The following is a 22,059-nucleotide window of genomic DNA, read 5'->3' on the forward strand; positions in this document are numbered from 1 at the left end:
TCATTTGATAACAACAATGTTGACTCAGTGAAATGCTTAAATCGTTTTTGCAGTCCCCAGAGACCTTTCAGCCACTATCCCCACGTTAAGTCCTTCTCTAGCCAGAGTCCTCTCAAAACTGAAGCAGTGTTTCTGCAAATGTGGACCCGAGGTCACTACTAACCAAGGAAGTCTCTGACCTTCCCACCCTTTGCATTCAATAGGATTCCGGTGGTCTGAATGTTTGCCTATGTCTGAATGGGAATCCAGGTTTATATACGCTAAAATCCCAAGGAAGGGAGATCAGGAGTTGAAGACTTTGGGTAGTGATTGGAACATAAGGGTGGCACTCTTATAATTCAGATTAATGCCCATGGATTATTTTTTATATAAATTTATTGTATATGTGTGCACTTGTATGCATGCCACAGCATGGTGTGTGTGTGTGTGTGTGTGTGTGTGTGTGTGTGTGTGTGTGTGTGTGTGTGTAGCACAGGCCTTCAATCTCAACACTTGGGAGGCAGAGGCAGGAAGTTCACTGTGAGTTCAAGGCCAGCCTGATCTACAGAGAGAATCCCAGGATATCCAGGACTGCACAGAGAAACCCTGTCTTGAAAAACAAACAAAAAAGGTTAAAAGATGGCTGACATAGTTCAGAGGTTTAGCACTTGCCCAGTGTGAACGAGGTTCTTGGTCCAACCCCCAGCTCTGTGAAAGAAGGGGAGAAGGAGAGAAGGACTGATGAAGAGGGGCTCCTGAGAGCTTAGCCATCCTCCAAGAAGGCCATAGTGAGAAGACGCCTGGAGATGGGTGACAAGCTGTAACCAGGTGGGGTGCTATCAGAGCCTCCACCTTGGCCTTCTCAGCCTCCAAAACCTTAGGAATAAATTGTTATTATTTTTATGATGTTCTGTTTTTACAGGAGCCCAAGTAGACCAAGTCAAGCATCTTTTGTTTAATTTCTATTTTATCAAAAAGACTGGTCTTTGTGAACCTGATGCCTGAGAATCCCAAGAGCATTCCTAAGACAGGTCCTCATCAGTACAAGAGGTTTGTGTCCTGTTCCCTTCCAGGTTCTCGGTCCCCCACCTCTGCTTCCCAAGACCAAAACACCATACCTTCTCAATGACCCCTTTAATCCTTTAAAGGGATCCATCTGGCCTGCTCATACTGAACTCTCTCCTCCAGGTCTCCCGGTCTCTCTCTTCCCCTCTGCTCTCAACAGTTTTCATCACTTCCCCATTTCAGTCTGCAAAACCATCCTCCTCTTGACCTGTCCCTAGGTGCAGACAACTTCACAGTTTATGCTGGGATGCTGGGGAATTGAGGCTGGGGTTTCTTACCTGTCTGTCGGCACCTCTTCATTGTGCCTAAGCTAATTTGAAATGAAGAGTGTCCTGCCTCCCACCTCCATGTCATTGGAGGGTCCTCTTAGTCAACAAATGTTCATCTACTCAATCATGACAAGGTACCGTGATAGCCCAAATGGACACAGTTGAGGAAGCTCCAGTCTGTGACCTTGACACACTGGGAGCCTTGGTGTGGAATGGAAAAGCCAAGCAGGAGGAGCCAAAGAGGGGGATGGGACAGTGAGAGGTATTTGTTTTCTTCACAATTCCATTGTGAAGATGGGTTTCTAGGAATCTCATACAAGTCACCAGAGAACTCCTCCATTTCTTTCACTCACTTTCTTCTTCTTCTTCTTCTTCTTCTTCTTCTTCTTCTTCTTCTTCTTCTTCTTCTTCTTCTTCTCCTCCTCCTCCTCCTCCTCCTCCTCCTCCTCCTCCTCCTCCTCCTCCTTCTCCTCCTCCTTCTCCTCCTGTTGTTTGTTTCTCAATTTTAGTTCTTGGAATCATTAACAGCAGATAAATTGCTGACCCAAAAGACAGGTTTTTTTTTTTTTTTCTGTCACAAAAGACAGTTTCAAATTATTGGTAAGCAACTGGTGGTGACTGAGAAGAAAGAAGACAGAGAGATGATCAGTTGAAAGTCTGGGGATTAGACATACATGCAGAGCCCAAGAGGTCACCCTGAGAGTTCCATCCTGGGCCACACATGTTCAAACTCAGCAATAGCAACACATCTGAAGGGCTGTCCCCACAGGGATGGGTAAGGGGAAAACCCTGAGGCCCCCAGCATCATGGCTGAGCAGAAACTAGGAAGCAGAGCACCCACAGAGAGGCTGTAGGAAAAGTGGAAAACCCCAAGTTAGACGGAGACACTGGAGCCTCACCCATGGCTCTCAGCTGGGATCTGTGACAGCCTAGAGAAGTAGGAGTTCAGCGTCAGTTCATACACATGTGCACTCTTCAGAGGTTTGTTTGGCAACATTCTGGACCAAGGTTTTATTCACCTGGGGCTTTAACATCCTTGATCAAGCCTCAGGATCTGCCAAATGCTATTGTTTTAGGATCTTGGTGCTTTATCTAGTCTCCCCCTGTTGTTTGAGAGGTTCCACAAGACTGCCACAAGCTCAGACCATGAAGCCTCCTGCCCTACAGGACCTTAGCCACAGAGTCTTTGCCTTTCTTTCCATTGCTGTATCTACCTCCACATCTGAAAATCAAGGATCAGAGAGCAAAAAGCCATGAAGCCTTCAAGATGCTCATCGTCACCCTCCCAGTGCCCTCAAGCCCAGGGATGCACGCACAGCATTGTGCACAATGGCCTATGGTGCTGTGGCACACGTGCAGGTGAAGCATGCCACGTGGTGCTTGGCATCCTCTCCTCGCTCTTCTGCTCTCTTGCTCAGCCTCTCTTGGCCTATCATAAGTTTGCTTGCCTTTCCAGCTCTTTGTCTTTGTTCTTGCATTAGGCATATCCTTGTGTTCATTGTTCTGACTTCCAGATCTGGGAATTCAAAGAAGAAATTATTGCTCCCTACACTTGATGCTTCTACTGCTGCTCTGGGATCTCTCAAATAGCCTCATCCTCAGGAGAGGCTGAAGTAACAGGCCTATGGTCACTCGAGGTTGAATGGCTGAATTAGTCAAGAAACTGTAGCAGAAGTCCAGTGATTGTGCAGGGTAGAGAGCAGCCAGCTGTCATTGGAGACTAGGGTGGCATTCACAAGAGGGAAGGTAGACTGAACTTAACAGGGAGAGTTCCACAGTCAGATCGCAGCATTGTGACTTTCAGAAGACAGCTGTCAGAGGAAACATCTTTTCCTTCTGTGAGCGCAAGGCTTCAAGAGCCTGCTGGTCATGCCCTGGTTTCAGTGCCCCACAGCTCATCTTCTCATTACAAATGGGAGTGGCCTTGGCTTCATGGGCACCCAGCCCTGACAGGAGTCTGCAACCACTCTGCACATCCTGAGCCATGAAAGGAAGCCAAGGGCCAGATACCAGGCTGATGCCTGCATGACTAAAGAGAACACCAGTCACCACCCACCCTCCCTCCATAGAAACCAAAGCCTAATTAAAACCAACCTGAGCACTAAAAATAGGGTGGGGAGAGGTGGAGATGGAGGCAGAAATAAAATCCGTTTCTGACCATAGTGGCTGGAAAGTCTTGTCTCTGCCCTAGGTTGACAGGGTGGTTGGTTGTGCAACCTGCAGGCCTTAGCTCTGTGCTTCTTATCTGGGCTGGCAGTTAAACCGACAGCAGAGCAGGTCTCCCCACAATGGAGCTGAAATAGCCCAGGCCTGGGGCCAGGCCTGGTGTGGAATAGGATGTTTGCAGGTTTGTACTCAGAAAGAACCAGCTCCTGCAGCAGTTCCCTGCAGTTGACCCTTGCCTGGCCAGACCAGGAGGTCCAGGGACTAAACACACTTGGTACTGTGGGTATCATAGTGGCAGCAATGACTATGTACACACACACACACACACACACACACACACAGAGAGAGAGAGAGAGAGAGAGAGAGAGAGAGAGAGAGAGAGAGAGAGAGAGAGAGAGCTTGTAGTTGCATTTAGTCCTCTGCTTTCCAGTCAGAATGGAAAGCCAAGTTAATAAGTTAAATAGTTAGGGGCTTTATCTTCCCTTTGAAAGATAAGGAAAGCTAGCAACTGGTGATAAGCACCATCTTGGTCAGAAATCTGGAGATGTCTTCGAAAATCAATGCTTATTGTGGGTGAGGTGCTTAGAGACAGGCCCTGTGCCCACTAGCCTAGCCTGCCCACTCAACAAAGGGTCATGGCTGTGCACTGGGGGTTATGGACATGCAAGCCATCCCTGGTCCTTTTCACGGATTCCAACATCCCAAGCTTGGTTGAGGCAACAGCTCCTCCGACTCTTTATTGGCCTCCTTCCCTGAACATTCAGAAGATGTCAGTGCTTGCTGGAATGCATTTAAAAATTGAAATCAGGGTCGGGAGATAGCTCAGTGGCAGAGCCCTTGCAAGGTCTTGGGTTTCGTTCCTAGCCCTTGTCTCCTCCAAGTCATAAGATTAAGAATTTCTAAAATAGCTGCTTTTTTTGATGACTTCTTTTAAAACTTTTTAATTAACTTCTTTTATAACCTTTTCATTAAAAATTTTAATTATATATATATATATATATATATATATATATATGTTTGTGGGTCTATCTAGAGGTATTTGCACATGTATGCAAAGGCCAGAAGAGGGTGTCAGACCTCATGTAGGTGGAGTTAGGTGGTTGTAAGCTACTTAACAGGGGTCCTGGGAACCCGGCCTGAGTCCTCTGGAAGAATAGGAAGTATTAGCTTTCTCCTTAGCCCCAGAATGACCTCCCGAATGTCACTGTCCTGTCTTACTCTCTTCCACCACCTCCTCTTCTGCCTCTGTCTTCCCCTCCCCCTTGTTCTCTTCCCCTTCAAGTATCAAATTCCTTCAAAATGTTAATTCTGTTTTCCATTTTCATTTTTGGTTTTTAGAGGTACAGTATTTCTAGATAGCCCAGTTTGGCTTTGAACTCATGATCCTCCTGCCTCCACCTCCCCATTGCTAGGATACCTAGGTGTGTGCCACCATACACACCCTTAAAATACTTATGGTGTCCTTACTCACCTGTCACCTTAGGGATGACTTCTGTGCTGTTGGCTAATCCAGTGTTGGCCTGGTCCTGGCTTTTTACATAGTTCTAGCTATGAGATGCATCCTTCGCTCACTAGTGACTTAGTCACTAAGACAAACTCCTCAGTTCAATAATAAATTATAGACCTGGGCCCAACTGGGTATCTTAGAGTGATCCTGATGAGGTTCCAGCCTCGCTCCTTCCGCTGTCAGGCTGCTGCTGGACTATGTCTCCTCATCTGCAAAGGACTAGAAAGTCTCTCTGTCCTTGCCAAACATGGAAGTCTACATCCTTGGCATCAGTTGGCTTCAGGCCTTGAACTAAATGAGTACAGCCCCTTCTTGAGTGCACCAGTGACCTTCCTACCTTGGGCTTGATTTTCCTATCAGTGAAAGCTATGGTTAAGTTGGTGACCGCAGGCTGCGTATCCGCCTCTTCTGCAGATGGGGCAGTTGGCTGCAGTGGGGGAGGGAGAGCTGACCTGATGGGTGACCGCCGGGTGATTTTCACTTCTGTGAAACAGACCTCTGCTACGGCTTGGCCCCGGAGCCTGCCACATCTTAGAGCCACCAGTGTCACGAGCCGGTTGTGGAAAGTGGAAACGGGCAGGATGTGGTTCGAGCTGACAGAGGTGGGGCAAAGCTCTCATCTCTGGGGTTGTCAGGGATACGGGGTGGGGGTGAAGAGGCTGTGCGTGCTGTGCAGCCAGCTGGCCTTTGTGAGTCTAGTGCTGCCAGCCTCTCTTCATACTGGGATAGCACCAGCATCAACTGTTCTCACACACTCAGCCACCACAAGACAACAGCAAAGTGTCAGTGTTCTCCTTGTATCAAAATGGTACCTGACACTCAACATGTTTCATGTCCATTTGTTTCCACCCTGAAGAGCTGTGTTCACAGTACCTGACACTCAATACATTTCATGTCCATTTGTTTCCACAGCACCCTAAAGAGCTGTTCATAGTCACAGTTGTAGATAAAAACTTTAAATAGGACTATGGTTGTGAACTTAGAAGGTGACAAAATTATCTGGAGCAGAGACGCTCTCGGCGGCTGGTCTTGGAAGCTGGGCAGGGTTGGGCCTGAGTCGGATGGAAGGAATAGCAAAGCAGACTTCAGAAGCTTAAGATTCCTGATGCTTGGCCCAAAGCTATTAAATGCTTCTTCTGGAACTACAAACAGAAGCCCAAACTCAGAAGGAAGCTGGCCCTTGACAGCGAGGCCCTACTCCGCCATCGTAACACTCACCATTGCCTTGATTTGGACCTGTCTCTGCATCCCAGGGCCATGTGAAAGCCTTACCATGTGCCCCCACAGCATGGTCTCCTGCTGGCCTATGGAGACAGTCAGCAAATAACAGATAGATGAACAATTAATTTTCAGCACTGTGAGCATCCATGAGTCTATTAATGTGCTGGTTGGTTTTTGACACAAATCTAGACACAGCTAGAAAGAAGGAGTCATAGTTGAGAAAATGCTTCCATAAGATTGGCTTATAGGCAAGTCTATGAGGGCATTTTTCTAATTAATGGTTGATGTGGGAGAGCCCAGCCCACTGCAGGGCAGTGCCATCCCTGGCTGTTGGCCCTGGAGTGTATAAGAGAATGGGCTGAGCATGCCATAGGGGACAAGCCAGTAAGCCGTGTTACTCTGTGGCCTCTGCTTCAGTTCCTGCTTCTAGGTTCCTGCCTGGAGTTCCTGGCTTCCCTTTGTGTTGGACTGTCAGCTGGGTTCCTCCTCCAGTTGCTTTTCGTCATTGTGTTTATCCCAGCAATAGAAACATAACTAGGAGAAGTAGGCTCACCAAAAATTCATGTATGAATTCTCTGGGCTACCAGGAGGACTTAGGGAGATGGGTAGGTTCTGTCCTGCCTCTTAAGCCTATTGGATGAAAAGCTTTCCACATTTCCTGCCAAGGAGGCAGGATGGTGTGAAAAGACAGGAGTTACATGATTAGCTGCTGGCCGACAGCAGTCCACATTTCTTAGAACTACAGAAATGGCTGAGTTTCATCCCTTTCCACCCCAGGGCCACACCCATGGACAAACACAGCTGCCCACGTTGCCTCTCCCAGGACTGTCATTGGTGTGCTTATCAGTATCTGATGTCTTTGTCGAGAAGAATAGCTCAGACAAAGAACCATCCTAGTGTCCGAGCTGATTGGCTGGTTTTGCTGCATCTTGGGTAGGTCCCCTTTCTGACAGATGTGGGAGAAGCCACATGGTATATCTGGGCCCCAGCATCCTTGGGTCTAAAGTCAAGGTGATGATACAAAATACCTCACCATGGGTGGCCGTGGGAATGACATCATTGGTGAAACTGCTCACAGAGCTGGATGTGGAGTAAGTACCCAAGAGAAAGGAGCTCATTTTTTTAAGGTTCTTTTAGTAAAATAATAGTGTTTAAATCATGCAATCTTATCCTGTTTCTTCCTGGCATAAACATGATCCAGCACAGCCAAGTTTGTTTAATGTTTGCCTGGCTTCCTTCCCTCTGTTTTCTGTCTCTGGGGAGGACAGGAGAGGAAGGACATCCACTTTCACAAATATTGCCTCTGAGTGCCTCAGAGTAATGTGCAGCATTGAGCTGAGATGGCTTTTCATTTTTAGCATACATGAAGAGTCTATGCATAAAATAGTTTATACCACACATCAGCGGGAAGGGAAAAACCTCTTAAGAAATGGAACTGGAGTTAGCTAGCTAATTTATTTAGGAAAAACATGATTCTAAAACAAACAAGCAAACAAACAAAGGCCAACATTTACTCTGCACTGGAAACTTCACAGATGGGTCAGACGGTACTCTGTTAAATCTGTATACTTCAGAATGAGGAGCTGTGTTTGTCCATGGGTGTGGCCCTGGGGTGGAAAGGGATGAAACTCAGCCATTTCTGTAGTTCTAAGAAATGTGGACTGCTGTCGGCCAGCAGCTAATCATGTAACTCCTGTCTTTTCACACCATCCTGCCTCCTTGGCAAGAAATGTGGAAAGCTTTTTGCCCAATAGGCTTAAGAAGGCAGGATAGAACCTCCTCTTCTCCCCTAAGACCCTATGGTAGCTCAAAGAATTCAGTACTTAAATTTTTGGTGAACCAGGTTATCTAACCATAAGGGTAATAGAAAGCACAAAGACTTGACCACATAAAATAAAAGTGCATGAAAATCACAAATTAATACAAGGGCAAATGTCAGACTAGTTTAAACTCAGTCCACTGGGTTCTTTATTGCTTTATTCACTTTAAAGAGCTTGTTGCATAAGAAGGAATGGGTGCTTTGGCTGTACATATATCATATACCACATCTCTACCTGTTTGAGGTATTTTTTTTTTTTTGCCTCATAGAAACTTGGAAGCTCTTTGCAGTTAAATTCCCAAACCTAACAAATTAATTATAAAATGACTTCACTGTACATCTATCTACATAGTCACCTTTAGTGTCACCTGAGACCCAAACCTTGTTGGAGTACATAAACTGCATTGCAGAACTGTGAGCATTCTGTAGAGTCTTCGGGGGTTACACAGAATTTTAGATCTATGTTCTGCTACCTCAAAATAGGGAGAAAAAGCTAATAACTTTTTTGTTAGAATTTAGACAGACAGTTGTCAGTCTTACAGGCCTGTCTGCTTTTCAACACATGTGTTCATTTATTTTTCCCCCAAATAACAAGTAACTACATACCATTCCCTGAAGGCATCAGAACCAGAACAAGAAGGCTGTCACACCTAGAAGCAGCTTGATGGACTGGAAGCCTCGAGTGTTAGAGATATCTCCCTTCAAATGTCTTCTCCATCCTTGCATCCAAGTCATCAATGTGTCCCCTTCTTGGATGGGACTCATTATGTTTAGCAAAGTTGGGCAAGTAGAAGTCCCCCCAGAAAACAGTAAGATGGGTAAAGCCAGACCTGGAGGCACAGGCCTGTGTCCCAATTTCTCAGGAGGCTGAGACAGCAAGATGGCAAGGTCAAGGCCAACCTGCACTGCAGACAGAGTTCAAGGCCAAGTTTGGCAGTTTAGTGCCATCATATCTCAAAATTTTCAAAAGTAAAACAGGGTCTTGGGGACATAGTTCAGTGGTAGCATACTTGCTTAGTATGCTTAAGTACCTGCATCCAATTCCCAGTACAGAAAAAAAATAGTTAAATAAATAAATAAATACATTTAATTGAATAATTTTTAAAAATCCAAAAAGCAAAACAAGAAGAAACTAAAATAGATAAACACAGAATGCAGCATACCATTCATCATCTCTAAATCACATGATCAGCTTCTAGTTACTAATAAACACATATTTTAGAGACAGCAGGTGATTTGTTAAAGTCAGGAGCTGAACTAAATGTACAAGCTCTTCTAGTACCCCTGTTGGATGCTAAGGAACACATGTCTAGATACAGGGAAGATGTCTGGATCCCGAGCAAATCGGTCTGTCTGCCTGTGAATTTCCTGGCTAGAAGAGACTCTGCCAGCACATCCAGACCTTAGATACAATATGTCCTTCATTGAAGTTAATATCATGACTGAAATTACATTCAGTCTGGGTGACACAATATGTAAATTGAAAATTACGTTCACAGCCCGATTACAAGAGATCAATTTATGAGCCTGGTGGAAGCTGAAAGCCACAAGTTGAAGCTATGATGCTATTGGAAGCAGAAACGGATGACTTCACAGTGCCTACTGCAGCATGCCTTGCTTAAGTACATCAGTGCCCCTTGCTGGAAGTCACTATCAAGCACTGATTTCAGGGCTCAGCTCGCTCACAGTAAATGCTCAGGGAAACTGGCTAGCACTAGAGGACGTAACTCCAGGACATCAAAACAAGACTTCGGGTGTCTGTCCAAAGAGGAACAGCTGGGCTCCGGTGCTGTGTGGGGTCTGAGGCTCATTTAACAACTGTTCTAACTCTTCAGCTCTTGGAAGCAGAGAGGCATGGAGCACACACGCCTCCTTGAGGCATCGTGCTCCTGTCTTTAGCAAACAAAAACATCTTGATATTCTTTTCTATTAAGAAAAGCATGTAAAAGAACAGGCTTCTTCCCACCAAGTAAAAGCCTTCAGTCACCAGGAAGCACCAAGACAGAAGGAAACACACAAACTCTTCCATGAAGGGCTTGTGTGAGGGGCCTTCATAAAAGCCTTTTAGGCTTTTGTCTTGTTTTTCTAAGCAGAGCTAGACAATGAGGCACTGTTACTGTTCTTCTGTCTGGTGTTATTTTCCTAGCTCAACAAAGGCACTGTCCAGGGGTCTTGGATTGTGTAGGAATCCCTGCTCTGATGGTTCATATTGTGTGGTCCTATGTTTTATCTCCTGCTCCAGGGCCACAGCCTCTTGAGGACCAAGGGCCATGGCTACTGTGAATGGCAAATGTCTGTGGGATGAACAGTGGCTTGGGTCTCCTCTCTCCTGTACTCATTGGGGCTGTGACAATCTCCCTTTCTTCCTCTTTTCCTCAGCCTCTCAGGCTGTAAGGAAGCACCCACAGATGTCTCGCCTGTCATGTTGCCCATACATGGTTTCCTGCCACAGACTCTCTCCCTCTCTTCCCCATTCACTGTTCTCACCATTTCCTGTTCTCTCACTTCTTTTGCATTGTGGATGCTTCTATAACCATCTTTATAATTAAATCTTTTTTGTTTAAAATACTTAGTAGAGGTCTGGAAAGATGGATCAGTGGTCAAGAGCACTTTCTGCTCTTCCAAAAGACCCGAGTTCAGCTCCCAGCACCCACATTGGGAAACTCACAACTGCCTGTAATCCCACACAGTTGCAGAGAGTCTGGCAGCCCTTTCTGGCCTCCATAGGCACTCATATTCATGTGTGTATGCTCACACATCCATACACACATACACTGGACCCTGATGAAGACACCATCCCAGAGCCCCTCAGATCCTCAGCCAGAACCCTTCTACTTGTCTCTTTCCTATGGGAATCAGGAAGTGGGGCTAACAAGGGAATTGTAGATAAGAAAACACAGTGCATGTGTAACAGAGACAGATGACAAGGAGGACAGACAGCCACAACCACAAGTCAGAGACAAGCCAGGAGGGGCCTTCCGGCATATCAAGGGATCACAGACCTGCTACTTTCTAGCTTCTAGAATTGCAGGAGGAGATGTGAGGTGAAGCCATCCATGTTGTGGAGCTTGACTGCATCAGCTCTAGCAAGCTGAGACTTAGCCTCACCTCTGCTTCCTTACTTATAAAGGTCAGCTTACAATACTGCCTAGAGATCCAAAGAGTCAAATGCAGTGACAGATGCAAAGGATCTCATAGGTAGATGAGATGAGATGTAGACTGGTCCATCACCCTCCTCAAATGAGGGAACTGCTTCCCCACAGCACTCTCTTCCTGGCCATGGTACCTGCCTATCTACACACCCACCATGCACACATATGCCAGATACTTCACATCTATAACACACACACACACACACACACACACACACACACACACACACTATATATACACACACACACATGCCAGACTTATCACATATACACACTACACACACATTACATATAAGCATCAGGTACATCAACATAACATGTGCAGAACATGCCACACTATACCATGCATAGCACACACCCACTACGTACATGCACCATACATATCACAGATACCACGTAACATACACATACCACACTAAGCATACTGTACCAGAGACATCACATATGCACACACCACAACATATTATTCTATACCATACACGTGCTGCATGTACCACATTACACATTCATACCTCATGTTCATCAGTCACACATACCAGACACACATCACACACATGTTCCACACACACACATTCCACATTTTACATACACACACATTCCCCACAGTGCACACACCACCCTGTATCATACCATACCATACCATATATGCTATATACCAAACATTTCTTACATACCACAAATACATCACACATCTTCATATAGATACTACAACACACACACACCACATATACACAACACACACACACACACACACACACACACACACACACACACACACCCCAAGAGGCTCCATTTTATATAAAACTCTCTACCATGTGGTAGCAAAAGCTGATGCACTTCTGTCCTGTAGAACTTCCAGGAAGCTGATTTCGGCCAGACATCAACTGTAAACAGTTTGGGGATATATGAGGGATCCATCTAGTGATGGCCCTGGGAGGAAGGAACTTTCTAGGTTGGCCCTCCCCACCTGAAAGTATTGATTATTGTGCCTTTAACGTCTTCAGCCTTAACACCACAAGAAGCTACCAGTCTAGAACAACAGGAAACACTGGAGACTTATTTTTCACTTGCTAATGTGTTTATTCCTGATAGATACAAAATGGACAGAATTTCTGGTCCTTTCCTGAGCTGAGAAAGAAAGAACAAATGGACAGAACAGGAGAGGAACGAAGGGAAGGAGGTAACAAACACTCAGGGAGCAGACAGTCGATGAGTTTGGCTGTGCCTGCATCCACCTGGAATCCCTGGAAGAGCAGGACTAGCAGCTGCCCCCAAATGCAGGCAACCTGCTCATCATTCCTACTCCCTTTTAGAACACTTGAACATAATTTTCAGAGGAAGTAGGTAACAGTCCAAGTATGCACAGTTCAAACGAGAAGCAGGGGGCTCCTAGCCTGAGGCTGCTGAGGGGACACAGGAATGTGACCATTTTTAGTGGCACCTGCTCTCTGGCTACCAGCCTTTCAGAGCTGACCTTGGAGCAGGCATAGCCAAAAGCCACTGCCTGAAAATCTGTGCTTCCAGCCCCCAGCAGCACCGGCACTCACCTCACTTGGTTACCCACCTCGTCTGGACTCGGTGTGAAGGGAGCATGGCTGCTGGGTTGGCCTGTCTCCCAGTAAGGTCTGAGGCATCTCACCTTGAAGCCACAGTTAGAAGCTTCAAGCCATTAACAGTGAACCTCCTCAACACCGGCAGAACTAACTGCCAGGAGAGCAGAAGTCCCTGGAAACTCTAAACACCAATTAGGCAAAATCCTAAATTACAGAGTTCTCGCTCTACAGAGAAATGCAGAATATAATTTTGCCTCCTCCAAAAGCCTACAACATGGCTTCTGTTCTCCATCTGCAAAATGCATTCTTCCACTTGCAGGTACTTCCCTGAGAGCATTTCTGGACATGTCAAAATGAGATAAAGACTGTCAACTAAGTGCTGTGCCTGATATCCAGTAAGGAGAGAGGGAAGGGGGCAGGGAGAGGAGAGAGACCAGGAAGAAGGCTGAGAGGGTATGTGAGAGAGGGAGAGAGAAGGAGGGAGAAAGAGAACATTTCTTTTGATTTGTTGTTATGGACACCAAGTGTTTTTCATGTAGGAAGCACTATAGCAGATAAATTATAGGGCTGGGCAAGGTCCCCTGCCCTCCAAACTTGCCAGTGAGTACCCACGTGTCTCAGAACACCTCCCTGATGAGTCAGGCACAAGTCCCATCCCTTCAAGGAGCCCAAGGTCTCCCCGGGCTCTGCAAGTTCCTGCATCACCAATCCAGAATACAGTGCCTGGGACATGAGACCGATCTCAAGTGTTGATGAGAAGAATAATATTTACTGGGCAATCAATGGGCAGAATTCTTCCTCAGTCTTCAGTTCACCATCACCCCTGTGTTCTCAAGGACAGTAGTGGAGGGCTTCAGTGCACCATCATCCCCGTGTTCTTAAGGACTGTGGTGAAGATCTTCAGTTCACCATTATTCCCTGTGTTCTTAAGGACTGTGGTGGAGGGCTTCAGTTCACCATCATCCCTGTGTTCTCAAGGACTGCACAGTGGAGGGCTTCAGTTCACCATCATCCCTGTGTTCTTAAGGACAGTGGTGGAGGGCTTCAGTTCACCATTATTCCCTGTGTTCTCAAGGACTGCACAGTGGAGGGCTTCAGTTCACCATCATCCCTGTGTTCTTAAGGACTGTAGTGGAGGGCTTCAGTTCACCATCATCCCTGTGTTCTTAAGGACTGTGGTGGAGGGCTTCAGTTCACCATTATTCCCTGTGTTCTTAAGGACTGCACAGTGGAGGGCTTCAGTTCACCATCATCCCTGTGTTCTTAAGGACTGTGGTGGAGGGCTTCAGTTCACCATCATCCCTGTGTTCTTAAGGACAGTAGTGGAGGGCTTCAGTTCACCATCACCCCTGTGTTCTCAAGGACTGTAGTGGAGGGAGATGCTCATAAGGTCTCACCCCCAACAAAGAACTACTGGCAACTGAGGCATGCTGAGAGTGGGAGAAATAGTCTTTCCCAGGGAAAAGCACACCAAGTTGTTATCCAATACCAAACTGTCATCCCTAAATACATATGCAAGTAACATTATACAGACTGAGCAAGTTGTATTTCTATATTTAGGAACACACACACATACACACACAGGCACACATACCCATATACTGATAATTTTAAAAAAGAGGGTCATAAATTTGGAGTTGGGGAGAGGAAAGAGAGGTGGAGAAATGATATCATATTAGCATCAAAACAACATGTAAGAAAAGAACCATCCAGTGGGAACTCAGTACAGGTGGGAGCACTAAGAAGGGTTTAAAGCAGCGTTGCCTGTGAGTCTGTCCTGTCTCTCAGTGATCCTCTGATAGTCCCCATCTTTGTTGGGTTGTTGAGTCGTCCTCTCCCATCCTGGTTGCCTGTGAAGATATAGCCACAGGACTATTGTGCTCTCTACTATGTCATTTCTGAGTTTCCCTCTTATTTCTGTGTGTCCGTCATAGGTGAAGCCCTTCCCACACATAGGTCTCCTCAGAATATCCCTTTTTCTTGGGTGTCCATCTGCTAGAGCCAGTGAGGGCTTCCCAGCATCAGGTCATATTTCCAATTTTTCAGAACCCAGGGACTTTCTGACTCTGGCCCAAGATGGCTTTTGGTGTCTCAGTACTAGGGAGGAGGCTCCTTGGAGTGACTCTGGGTTGGGCCGAAGAATCAGGAGCCCCAGCGGCTTAAGAAGATTGTGAAGCAGTCGGGGAGGACCTGCAAGGGAATTCAGGACAGGAAGAGGGTCAGCTCTGAGGGCCACAAGAAGGCAGAATGTTGCCCTTGGCAGGGGAAATTCCTAAATGAATTCTCAGCTAAGGCTCAGCTGGATTTGTATTCTGGAAAGATAATTCTAGTTTAGATATAGTTTAGCTGTAAGGGGCCTCCTATGTTAATGAGTCACTTTTTTAAGATGTGTACCCATCTACTGCTAATCTTCTCCAACTTGTCATCCCAGCACCTGGACACTCAGATACACAGGTCTGAGGAAGATGATCAGGTGTGCAATTGGAGAAGATGGAGTACAGAGGGACACCCTGAACTAAGTCTACAGAGGCCTCTAGATCTAAGGTAGTCTGTCTATCATTATTCCTAAGATAAAATATATTTCCTTATAAATCATCTGAATTTTTAAAATCTTTATTTCATAGCACATCAGAAGCAGGTTTTTATATGCTTGTTCCAACAGGGAATGGCATATATAAATCATGTGATTAAGTTATTACAGGGTAAATCAAGAACATCTGTGTGGATGAGAGCCTGAGGTTCCGATGCTGGTGATTTGCTACAGTGCTTAATGCTAGCTCGATTTATATAGCGCCACCCAGCCAAGAGGCTGTCCACCGGCTGCCACCTCACTTAGCCCTGCAACCACCCAGACAAGGGTTCTAGGGTCTGGCTCCCAACCCAGTTTCCACACCATATAGCCATGGGTAGGACACATCAAGTCCACACGATAAAGGCACAATAAGGACTACATGATTCAAAACAAACGGTGAACACTTTCTTGTCTTTGAGCTCTGTGCTGCCAAAACATGACCCAACCTGACCAAACTTTGCCACTATCCCATGTACTCACAGCCAATTTTTTGCTCTTCCATTTACAAGAAAGATGTACTCGAACAGCCATGGACTTACCAGTTGTACTTAATTTTTTAACATTTAAAATATGTATTTTGTGTGTGTTTGTGTGTATGTGTATTCCCATGTATGTTCAAGGGTCATGGTATACATGCGGAGGTCAGAAGACAACTTGAAGAAATTGGTTCTCTCCTTCCATAATGTGGGGCCTGGGATCAAACTCAGGTCCCCAGGCTTGGCACAGAACAAGTTTACCCCCAGAGCCATCTATCAGCTTGCATTTGTACTTCTTCCTAGTTTGACTCTAGAACATCTCAGAGCCTGCTCAGTTCTTTGGATGATGCTAATCCTATCTAATTTGTAATTAACACATTTGCAACCATTTAGGTTTGGGTATTTGCCTGTGAATTACTCTAAGACTAAGTAATTGTGGGAAGTGAATTAAGCCAGTAGAGTTTGTATTGCCAGTTTCCAGAATATTCTAAGCAGTTAGTGATGGGTGGATGAATAAGTGATGTTAAGGGCAACAACTGGAAGTGCCATCCAAACTACCTTACCCATCATCGTGTGATATGCGACACACGTGAGTCAGCCTTGTGTGATTAGTAGTTATAAAATGATCTCATTTAATTTACTAAGTGCCAACCTTAAATCATACTGTAATGCTGAACTCCATCCTGAAATCATATCAGTGTATTCCAGCGTCTGGTCAGTACCGTGCTTCCTGAGAACCTTTAGAAAGCAGTGTTTGATGATCGTGTTAGCCATGACTTACGAAGAACAAATCTGCAGACTTAGAAAATCTGCCAATTAGAGGTTGTTTGACCTATGGATGTGTCTTCAATGAATAGGGAGGAGCCACTTGAGTGTCCATCAACTTCAGACTCTCCTGCGTGTTAAGATCAAATTAAGCTTGCTGAGGTGGGAAAGATGGAGGATGACAAGCTCACCTAGTTGCTAGCCTCTGATAAAATTGAGCAGGGCATGGGACCGGGTCAAGTCTGCTGGAGCCAGTCTCTCCCTTGTCCTAGGACTCTCTGCCCAAGCAGAAGGACCTGACATTTCTCAAGAAGCAGCTGGAATGCCTACAGAAATGTGTGGAGGATGAAGTCAACAGTAGTGTAGGCCAGGATGGCTCATTCTTGTCCTCCCCATTCCTCCAGGGATTCCTGGCAGGCTAGATTGAGGCGTCAGCAGTATTGGGCTTTGCGGTGGGCATTTGCATTGGCATCTATGCTAGTCAGTCATATGCTGTACCCAACGCGGAGAAGATGCAGAAGAACTACATTAGCTCACTATGAAAGGGGCCTGACTAGACCCTCTGGGGAAGGCAGGATGAGCATGTTGGGCCTGCAGGTAGAGGCCTTTGTCTCACAGACTCTCTCTCTGGCTCCCCCTGCTTCTTTCATCCTTGCTTTTCTTCCTGCAGAGCGTGGGCAGTGGTTTGCCAGCCTGCACTCTGCACCTCTTCCCTCCCTAGTTCCGCCAGACTAACCCCCAAACTGTGGGACATGAGCCCTCTCTTCAAGCCCTGACTGGAGTGTGCCACTGGCTCTGATCCTCAGCGTTCTCTCTGGTGATGTCCCATAGTTCTGTCCTCAGTTTCCTCCAAATGTGTCCCAGTTCCTCTGTCCTTTGCTAGCTACACAGGCCACTCAGGGTCTGGTGTGGGCCATGAGTGTAGAAGATGGGGGTATGCCAGGCCTTGCCCATCCAAGACAGGCTCGCTGGACCCTGATGCTATTCCTGTCTACTGCCAGGTATGGTGCCCATGCACCATTCTTTTTTTGTTTTGTTTTGTTTTTCAAGTGTAGTTTTGTGCCTTTCCTGGGACTTGCTTTGTAGACCAGTCTGGCCTCGAACTCACAGAGATCCACCTGGCTCTGCCTCCCGAGTGCTGAGATTAAAGGCGTGTGCCACCACCGCCCGGCCCATGCACCATTCTTAACACTGTGCCACGAGGATGGCCGAGTGCCCTTCCAGTCCTCCTCAGCTGTGTTACTCACCGAGCTGACCAAACTACTCTTATGCGCCTTCTCCCTCTTGGTGGGCTGGCAAACATGGCCCCAGGACACACCACCCTGGCGCCAGGCTGCACCCTTTGCACTGTCAGCCCTGCTCTATGGCGCCAATAACAGCCTTAACAACCTGGTGATCTACCTGCAGCGTTACATGGACCCCAGCACCTATCAGGTGCTGAGCAATCTCAAGATTGGAAGCACGGCTCTGTTGTACTGCCTCTGCCTTGGGCATCACCTCTCGGCATTCGGGGGTTGGCACTGCTGCTGACAGCTGCAGGAGCCTGCTATGCCTCCGGCAGCTTTCAAGAACCTGCCAACACCCTTCCTGGCCCCCGTCAGCAGCCGGAGCCCATCCCATGCCCTTGCACATCACTCCACTGGGACCTGCGCTCCTCATCTTTTTTTTTTTTTTTTTTTTTTTTTTTTTGCCACAGCTGAGGGCTGAACCCAGGACCTTGCGCTTGTTAGGCAAGCGCTCTACCACTGAGCTAAATCCCCAAGCCAGCGCTCCTCATCTTGTACTGCCTCATCTCTGGCCTGTCATCGGTGTACACAACTGATCCTGAAACGACAGTGGCTGCCCTTGGCTCTCCAGAACCTCTTCCTCTACACTTTCAGGGTGATCCTGAACCTTGGACTGTATGCTGGCAGTGGCCCAGGCCCAGGCTTCTTAGAGGGTTTCTCTGGATGGGCGGTGCTTGTGGTGCTGAACCAGGTGGTAAATGGAACTGCTCACGTCGGCTGTCATGAAGCATGGCGGCAGCATCACGCGCCTCTTCGTCATGTCCTGCTCCTTGGTGGTCAATGCCGTGCGTGCTGCTGCAGCTCCAGCTCACAGCCATCTTCCTGCTGGCCACACTGCTCATCGGCCTGGCTGTGTGCCTGTACTATGGTAACCCCTAAGGCCCTGACCACCCCCACCCTCACTTGTGGCTGTGTAGATTAGATGCGACCACTGGAGCCACCTCCCATGTCAACCACCACACCCCACCCCAGTAGCCCTGTTGTAGTGGATAGCCATTCCAGCTTTGACCTGGAAGTTCCAACCCCAACTGAGGCTTTGGTAATGGTCACGCCTACTAGGCGGGGCTGAGGGAGGACATAGAAGACCCAAGTTCTGGATGCTGAGGTTCTCTTGGCTCCAGGACCCTGGACGCTGGAGGTAGATGGAGCAGAGTTCTACAGAGAACACCCCCGGACTGCGACACACCTTTCCCAGACCCTGCAACATACCTACCCCTTCATTTGTAAGTTACCCCACAAAATAAACCTCCCTTTTAACTACTTGGAATGGCCTTAATAATTTCACCAATACCCTGTAACAAGTGCCTTGTTAGAAAAGCTAAGGTGGCCATGTTAGCCTTTGGATGTTCAGGTGGGTCAGAGTTACCCCTAGGTGGCATAAAGAGTGGGGTTGGTTACTTGGTGGTGCAGGACTTTCATCCCAGCACTCGGGAGGCAGAGTCAGGCGTGTCTCTGTGAGTTCCAGGAAAGTTGCAAAGCTACACAGAGAAACCCCGTCTCGGAAAACAAAACAAAACAAAACAAAAAACAAACAAACAAAAAAAAACAAAAACAACAACAACAAAAAACAACAAAAAAGGAAACACCTAATTGCACCCCTGTAAAGAACTGGAAGCCCCAAACCCATGCCTGGGCAGCCTGTTCCTGAGGAACTCTGCCTTGTCCTGCATGAACATGGCTACTTCAAGTGAAGTTCCGCTCTTCTTGCCTGCTTGGCCACTCCTGAAGACTCCCTGGCCTGAGGCTTGGTGCTGGCTGCTCCATCCCAGCAAGACTTCCACATCAGATATATTAGTTTGCCTGCTCCACAGTGCTGTTCCTCTTACCCAGCCATTACTCTGGAAAGGTCAGAGGGGCTGGGTCTTGACTCACTTCAGGGAACATTGTCCCTGGGCCCTGGCTCAAGTCTACACTCCGGACCCCGTGCTCGAGGGCCCTGGTGAAGCCCACTTCACCTCTAAGGCATTTAGGAGGCACTGTTGTCTCACTCTTGTCCCCTCTATTGGTCTACCAGCTCCCAACAGCCAGGAAAGGCTCTGCGGAGTAACCAGGGACCAGGTACAGAAAACGTTTATAGCTAATCAGTGTCCAACTACTTAAGCAGTAAGGTCTTCATAAAGCGTTCAGGTGTAGGGTGCTTCTTACAACCATTCAAAAAAATTCAGCTTGCTAAAATGCTTTTTATAAAACTTTTTAAAACATTTATTCTTATTTTATGCATATGGGTGTTTTGCCTACATGTATGTCTGCATCGTGATGTGTGTCTGGTACCCAAAGAGGCCAGAAGAGGGCACAGGACAGTTCTGAGCTGCCATGTGGGTACTGGGAATCAAATCCAGGTCATCTGGAAGAACACCGATGCTTTTAACCACTGAGCCATCTCTCCAGCATTGAGATACTTTTTAAGGTAATACAGTCACTTCCCAAGTGAATCGTGCTGTCGATTATGGCTAATAAGGTATGTACAGAAGCTGCAAGAGGCAAAGCCACAGAAATGTACCAGAACAGAGAACCAGCATGTGACAGAAAAGGGAGAAGGGAGCCCGAAGGCCTGCGTGAAGCTGTGCAAACAGCAACAAAACCAAAAAAGCAAACTGTGGCCTTCATACCTGTCACTGCCGTGGTGACAGCACCATGTTGGCAGAAAGAAAGAAGCACCTGAACCATGTGACTGCTGGGAACAGGGCTAGCACTCACCAGCAGCACATGGCCATCAGCAGCCGACTGCCAGCAGACTTCTGCTCCTGTGCTGGGATCACCTCACCTCAGCCACTCATCCTGACCTGGACACTGGAGAATGAGCTCAGCCTCCCAGCCAATGTGATTCCATCCTTGACTTTCATTCTCCATCATGTTCTGAGCACTTCAAGAGCCGAGGTCTCCTGACTCATTAGCTCACATCCCCCCACTTCCTGCCTTCATAGAGCTAAGGGGTCAGAGAATACAGGCAGGTGGAGCCACGGCTCTGATCAAAGCAGAACACTTGGGAAAGTCCCTTGTTTAAACGACAGTGGATCAGGTGGGAAACTTACACAGTGTGAAATAGAATTAGATAGGAGCTTCCCCAAGGGGGAATGACAATAGGATGATCTGCACACACCAGACTCACATCTGCAGTGTTCTACATTCTCCGTGACTCACTGGATACAACTTAGTATTCATTTTAAAATATTGCTTACTGTTAGTAAACTTAATAATAATATTATTAAAAAGTTTAATTGATAAGTAATGTTGTTTATTACTTGTATCTTAATTAGACAATTTTCTTTCCTTTAAAGTAAATCTCATCACTAGAGTGACAGTCCCCCCACCTGACACATTTTGAAGGACCCTGCATTGCAGCAATTCCTAAGTGGTTTAATAGCTGTACTCAAACCAATGGCTCAATGTCAACTTGTGGAGACATTTGTTTTTGGCCCTGGTCAGTTTAAGTTTTTGACATCAGTGACTTGGAATAAGGCCTGGAATCTATATGAATCAATAAATATTAGGAAGGCAGAGTCAAATCAGAAGCTAAACGATGACATCATTTTTCCTCTTTTATTTGAATCATGAACTACCATGCATTCATGGTTCTCTGTAGTGTTTCAGGCTTTGTGTTGGTGTTTTGAGACTGAGTCTCAAGCATCTGAGGCTGGCCTTGAATTTGCTATACAGCTGAAAATGACCTTCTCTGATTTCTTGCCTGTGCTTCCAGAGTACTAGGATTATAGATAATAGATTACAACACCACACCCAGTTTCTGAAGTGCTAAGGATCAAACCCAGGGCCTCTTCCATGCTAGGCAAGAGCTCTGCCAATCTAGCTCTGCTCCCAGCACACACTTTTAAAAGTTAATTTTGAAGGAATATACAGGGGAGAACAGATTTAATAATGGCTATGAACCATAATCCAAGTCATTATAGTAATGATATTATAACCCATAGTCATAGTAATAGAAGCTTACTATTAGGCCACATCTGGAGTACACATTCAACCCTAGATACTACATTTTAAAAGAGACATGTGAGATAAATTATGTATGTAAAGGATTGAAGGAATAAGCAACCTAGAATAAGAGAAAACTCCAGGAGAGTGTATTGATCTTCAATAACTGAGAGATTATTTCCCCACGTACATTGTAAAAGACTACTGATCTCAGGGGCTGGAGAGATGGCTCAGAGGTTAAGAGCACTGACTGCTCTTCCAGAGGTCCTGAGTTCAATTCCCAGCAACCACATGGTGGCTCA

General features: G+C 46.6%; 1 pseudogene; it reads left to right on the forward strand.

Annotated features, from left to right (window-relative positions):
• Nucleotides 1-17,459: 17,459 nt before the first annotated feature.
• LOC118592788 lies at nucleotides 17,460-18,709 on the forward strand (annotated as a pseudogene).
• Nucleotides 18,710-22,059: the final 3,350 nt, after the last annotated feature.

The sequence above is a fragment of the Onychomys torridus genome, chromosome 11 (genome assembly GCF_903995425.1).
Source record: "Onychomys torridus chromosome 11, mOncTor1.1, whole genome shotgun sequence".
In the NCBI taxonomy this organism is placed as follows: Eukaryota; Metazoa; Chordata; class Mammalia; order Rodentia; family Cricetidae; genus Onychomys; species Onychomys torridus.